Source organism: Choloepus didactylus, chromosome 21 (genome assembly GCF_015220235.1).
Source record: "Choloepus didactylus isolate mChoDid1 chromosome 21, mChoDid1.pri, whole genome shotgun sequence".
NCBI classification, from domain to species: Eukaryota; Metazoa; Chordata; class Mammalia; order Pilosa; family Megalonychidae; genus Choloepus; species Choloepus didactylus.
Window position 1 is genome coordinate 15,653,991 of NC_051327.1, and position 6,355 is coordinate 15,660,345.

A 6,355-nucleotide genomic window follows, 5' to 3' on the forward strand; every position below is an offset into this window, starting at 1 on the left:
GGCTCCCCGCTCCCTGACCCTCAGCCCAGGGCCCCCACAACTCTGGGGAACAGCCTGGTGGGAAGGGGGGAGCCAGGTGATGGGAGCTGCCCACCGTGGCCTCTGCCTTCGGGTGGCACAGTCACGATGACCACTTTGGGGTCCAGTGGGAGGCTGCTTGGTCTGCTGAGGCTCAGCCCCTCAGAAGGGACAGAAAATGCCGTGGAGGTCAGGAGAGAAAGCAGATGGCAGGGGCCAGGCCCCTCTCCCAAGCCCAGGGTGCTGTCTGCCAATCTGTGATGCCACCTCCTGAGTGAAGGGGCTGGGGTGGGAGGGAACTCTCCAGCACATCGGCGCCCACCAGGAGCCAAGCCAGGCAGCAGCCAGTCCCTAGGAAACCAAGTCAGGTTGGCTTGGGGAGAGGAGCTTGGGCGAGGATGAGGAGAAGATGGGCGCCGTGGCCTTTTCAGAAAGTTGCCTAGATGCTGTGTGGAGGGAGGGGTGGGACTGGGGGAGAGGGCGGCTGTGGTGGGGGGCGGGCTTCAGGGGAGGGGCCGGCAGCGAGGAGAGAGCTCGGTACCCTTTCCTACATCTGGAAGTTCGTCCGCAGCTTGCTTCCATTTTCAAATTAGAGGCGGAAGGCCGAGCTTCATCATCTCCTGTGTGTCTCCCCAGGGCCTGAGGGAGGAAGCCACAGGGTGGGCCGCAGCCCCCAGCTTTGCCACCCGCCCCCTGCCGTGAGCGCTGCCCTGTGCGGGGAGGTAGAGGCTGGAGCGGTTGCCTGGGGCGGCCTGTTGTCCCGGCGCACGTGGCCCCAGGAGGCGAGCTGGGGTGGGGGCAGGAGCCCGAGGCCTGGGCCCTCAGCCTGGGCTTCCCAGGGATCCCCGTCCTCCCACGGGAGCTCAGGGGTGAGGGAGTTTGTGGCTCTTGGTGTAAGGGGAGACCGTGGGAGCCGGAACTGGGTGGCCCCTTCCCAGGGAGCCCGAACACTGGGTTCTGCACGTGTATCTTTGTATACACCGTGTGTCTTCATATACACACGAGTGTAACACACATTAGTGTGCACGTGCATGTGCAGAGCCCAGGTGTGAGCTCAGGTACTGGCTCACTCAGTATTTGGAGTCCTCGGGAGGCCACGTGCACAGGGGATCAGCGGGGTGGGGGGGCAGGCCTTGAAGGGGGCCCAGCCCCAGGGTGGAGTGGGGGACCCCAGGGAGGTGCCCTGGCAGGGTTGCCTCTCCCCACTTGACTTCTTAAATCTCTCTGGAAGGGAAGAGGTGCCCCGGGGGAGAGGCCTGGCACGATGCCACCCCCGCACGGCTGGTCCTGACGACAGTATTCACGGGGTGCGGGGTGGGTGCTCGTGTACCCTCGCCTGCGGGGTCCCAACCTGGAGGAGCTTTCCAGCAAAGTCGGGGACCCCACGGGGGAAGGAGGAGCAGGCCAAATTCAGAGCCGAAGACAGAGAGCAAGCACAGTGGTTTCCTTTCCACTGCCTCAGTTTACCTGTTCAGAAAAGGCCTGGGAGAATTGAGCAGGCAGGGCTGGTTCCAAAACAGTGGGAGCCAATGACAGAAACACTCCCGGCCCCCTCTCGCTCTATGCCAAAACCATTTCCGTTATCCTAGGCCGGGGATGGGGTGGGTGCTGGGTGGGCAGTGAGGCTCCCAAGGCTCCTGCCCCCACCCGCTCTGCCCACCCCCCGGCGTGCCAGGCCCCGTGTCACCAGCAGCGGCAGTGGCGCTTCCATCTGTCCGAGGTCTGGGGAAGGGGAGAGCCAAGCAGCCCCAAACCTCCACCCCCAGGGGCCCTCATACTTATTTTCTTTGTTGAAGAAACACAAAACCCTTGAGATTCATGTACTGTATGATGGAGAGAAAAAAAGTACCTAATGTCCCTCCCGCAAAAGACAGTATATTTTGTACTCTGTAAAGTGTTAATTAAAATGGAGAAAAAAAACGAAGCTGGCTGGTGGCGGCCTCATTCCGCGCTGATCCAGGTGACACGGCGTCCCCCAGGGGTCGGAGGGCCTCAGGCCGGGGCAAGACGGCCCATCACCCCGACCAGAGAGCAAAGGCCATGGTAGTTACCTCAAGTCCCAACGCGCTGGCTTCACACGATTCTTGATTTCTCCGTCGTGGTTTCTCGGGCAGGGACAGGGCTGCGCCCGAGGACCACTGTCTTCTGGAGTCTTGGCCGAGACTGGAGGGTCTCCTTCCAGGGCACTGCCAGGCTGGGATTGGCTGTTGGCAGGAGACCCCAGTACTCCGTGCTTTTTCTGGCCACAGGGCTGCTTGAAGGCCCTTAAAATAGGGTGACTTCGTTGTGCCCCGTGCATCAGGACGAGGGTCCCGGGAAACGGGGTGCCCCCTCACCTGTCGTGCTCCGCATGTTTGTGGGGAACCTGGTGCTAAACCATTTGTGGATGACCTGTTCCAGGGCCAGGGCTTTGTACAGAGCAGAGCAGCTCCCTCGCTGCAATCTTTTGAAAGTCAGCTCTTGACACAAGGGTTTAAAAAAACTAAAGGAAAATAAATTTTTAAAATGAAGAAAAATTTAAAAAAAGAGTAACAAAATGGGGTGCCTGGTTTCCCCCAGAGCAAGGGATTCAAGAACCCAAGGGAGAAGCCACGATGTTTTCTTATCTCTAGCCTGGGAATTCGCACGCCGTCCCCTCCTCCAGACTCTACGGTCATACAGTCCAGCTCCGATTGGACATGGAGGAAACCGCAAGGCCCCTGGACACTGATCCTACCCCTTCAAACCTCTGGCAGAGGTGGGCCTGAGAGTCAGGGGCCCGTGGAGCTGGATTCTGGCCACAGTGCCCCTTCCCCTTACCTGGAGCCGGGCTGTGGGCATCACACCCCCAGGAGGGGTTCCTTGGTGCTAGAAACCCCAGAACTGCTAACTCAAGGCAAAGTATCTTGGGGGCTGGAGTAGGGAGGAGCCATGCCCAGCACCCCTGCCCCAAGCCCTCACTTTTGGCTCCTGCCTAGGCAAGAGACAGGCCTGAGAGTGGCAGATGCTGGGTCTGACACTCCTCACCCTGCCCCTCTGATAACCAGAACCAGGCACCTGCCTCCCCCTGGCCTGCCTCCAGCCAGACTCGAATTCCTCCTGAGAAGCAGCTTTGGTAGGGTTCTCACCTCCACCTGCACATCAGAATCAGCCGGGAGCACGGAGGCTGGGCCAGAACAACCCCAGGGAGGCTGAATCAATTGGTCTTGGCTTCAGTCTAGTTTGAACAGCTCCCGCAGATGAGTCTGTTGGGCAGCCGGGGTTGAGAACCAGAGTTAAGAGCTAGAATCTGCCAAGAGGCATCCCGAAGGCCTTGTCACAGGCACCATTTCCTCCGGCTGCTCTGCAAGGCAGGTGGCGGCCTCGTCTTCCTTCCTTTTTGAGGCCAGACTCACCCGAGGTCGGCCAGCCCCGAGACACACCTGTGAGAAGGCAGGCGGCGTCCTCACCAGCCTATCCCCCGCCCCGGCAGCACCCGGCACACAGGAGGTGCTCGGCAGTGGTATCCACTAAGCCTTTTCTTCATCAACATTCTCCCATCGGAAGGTGGGTTGGCAGCTGCAGCTCTGCAGCCAGCTTCCCGCCATTTACCTGACCTATTCTGCTTTAGTTCCCAGGATGCTCTCAAAATGGGGCATTTTTGTGCTGAGCCCGGCTTCAGGCACTTTCCTCTGGATTAGCGTTTAGCTGCCCCTGTGCTCCTCCCAAAGCAAGACCAAGACACTTCTCTGGTCCTCACTGTGAGCTGTACCTGCCCCCACCCACTGCTCACCTCCCTGGCAAGACGGTGGACGCCTGGTTTGAGGAAGTGGCAACAGTATCTGGGTTTCTCCTTTTAAACTTGACCTTCAAGCATGCACCTCGGCGTGGCCCCAGATCTAAGTGCCGTTGGACTCCAGCCGTTGTCCCCAGCTCAAGCTTAGTCTGGGCTGCTGCTGCCACTGCCTCTATGTTAAACGTTTGTGTGTAAGAAAGTTTGGACTATCTTGACCGACGCAGCCTGAGTCTCTGATGGTGACTGGGTAGTGCACCCTGGAGAAAAGCAAGTGTGGGGTCCTTGAGGAGGGGCCGGTTCATGACGTCCAGAAGACGGCTGGCTGGCATGGCGTGCCAGGCAGGTGCCAGGAGCAGCTCACCGAGGCCGTCTCGGGGGTCTGTCCATGCATCATGCTGTGTGGCCCATCCTGGCACCTTCAGCTGCGGAAGCAATGCCCCTGCAGACAGTTGGAGTGATTTCAGCTGCCCTCTTCAGAGGCTGGGACTGAAAACGAGGAAGATGAAGGGAGTCTCCCTAAAGGCATCCAAAGTCTGCTCCTGAGCCTGGCAGAATGCAGGCATCCGGCAACAGACAACCTGCTGTCCCAGGTCATCCCTTTCTCTACCACACATTTCTGATGGAATGTGACCGATTTGCATGTCACAGAACACAGCAAGTACCTGAGTACTTCCTGAATTAATGAAAACATGGGTCACCCACATATACAGGAAAGGAGAATAGTTACAGGATTCTACTGAGTATATCTGGGGTCGACAACCTTACAAGAATGGCCCGCAAAGTGGCTTTCAGTAGCTGATTTAAGGTTTCTCATGCCTGCAGGAGTCATCCCTTCCCTCAGAAATCATTACAGAGTGGTCTGTCCATCTGGCAGGGACTGAGAGGATGCGGTCCGAGACCCAGGCACCGTGGGAATGAGGCCCCTCGAGGGAGGCTGGTGGCACCTGGCCAAGGCGCGAGTCCCCACACCTTCAGGCTGCTAGTGACACACGGTGCCTTCCGCTCAGGTGCCGCCCCGGCTTTGGCTACTGACCCTGCTATACAAAGACGGCCAAAATCTGAGTGGAGGGGAGAGGGCGACCCGAGGACGCAGCCAAGTCGGCATGCAGATCACTTCATTCGAGGTGTTATTGTGCTCACTAAAGCAAGAGGAGCCTGTGAACACTGATTTTTCACAGGAACAAAATGATATATCACAGCAACTGTGCTAATGGCATAGAAGGCATTCCATGTCCAAGTGTATTAAAAGCTGGGAGGGGCTGGGCAAAGAGGGGACAAAAGCTGAAAAGACACAATCCCTGATGACAACCTGTGTAAAGGGCCAGGGGCACTGCCGGGGAGCCCTCGACACCCACAAAGAACACAGCGAGCCCCAGGCCAGGCCCCACTGGGAGAAACTGGGTTTTAAGGCAAATCCAAGCAAGTCCCTTGTACCCTGGTTCTAACAAACAATTATCACTCCGTCCGAGACAGTTTAATTCTCGGCTCTCTATCCTCCTTGCCTCTTGGGTGGGAGGTTTAAAATCCTTCCTGTGTTCTGAAGAGACCCTTCGTCATCCACCATCACCCGCCAGCTTCAACATGGGGCTGGCCTTGCCCCGGCCCTGACCTCCGAGATGCTCACCCTCTACAGATAAATACGTGCATGGAGGCTGGTGTTTCACTGAGGTCTGATGACTGTTCTTCACCTCTGGGGCAACTTTTCTACTCGGCACAGTCGGTCATTTCAGGAATGAAGATGAAAACTGGTTTTCAATTTGTACCGTCTACGGAGGAGCTTGGCTGCAGGACACCCAAGAACCCGTCTCCACAGAGAACAGAGGGAGCAGCCGCCTGGGTGAGGGGTCCCTGCTGCTGTGACTTGGCTGCTCTCCTCCAGAAGCCCCCCCGCGGGTCCTTGCGGCCACTGGGCCACAGCAGGGACGTCACCCGCTCAGGAACCGTTCTTTAAACTGCGACCCCGACCCCATTTCCTGCTTGCTGTTCCTCCACACCCACGCGGCCATCTGACATACTTGCATTTCATCTGTTTACTGTCTCTCTCTGCCTCTGGAACGTGCGCTCCGTAAGGCAAGGGTCTTTGTCACCACGGGACCCAGCATGATAAGCAGTACCTGGCTCACTCAGGGCACACAAGAAGTATTTGTTGAGCGTATGAAAAAAAAAAAAAGGAATGGGGGCCGTTCCCAGCCTTCAAGTATTTCTAAGTAACACGTTATTGCCAGTGGGTCCCCCTGGCTCTGCCTCTTGGAAGTTACAATAACTAAAACTCCCTAGTGTTTCATTTTTTGAGCCCTAAATCAAATTTCAACAGAAGTGATTTTTTTTTTTTTTTAACTGTGCACTACTGAAAAAGAAAGAAAGAAAGAAAAAGAAGAGAAAAAGGCATGGGAGGCAGGCAGTGAGCTCCCAGTTGGTGACATGAGACCCAGTTATTTTATACCCCATTTTTGCTCCTGACTGAGCTATGGGAGTAGACTCTGTTCAGAAAAGATTTTCCAAGCAGGACTGTCTTCTAAAGTAGTTTTCACTGGCTTCTATTTGCCCCATTATCAAAAGCCTTTTTTTAAAAAAACTAATCTC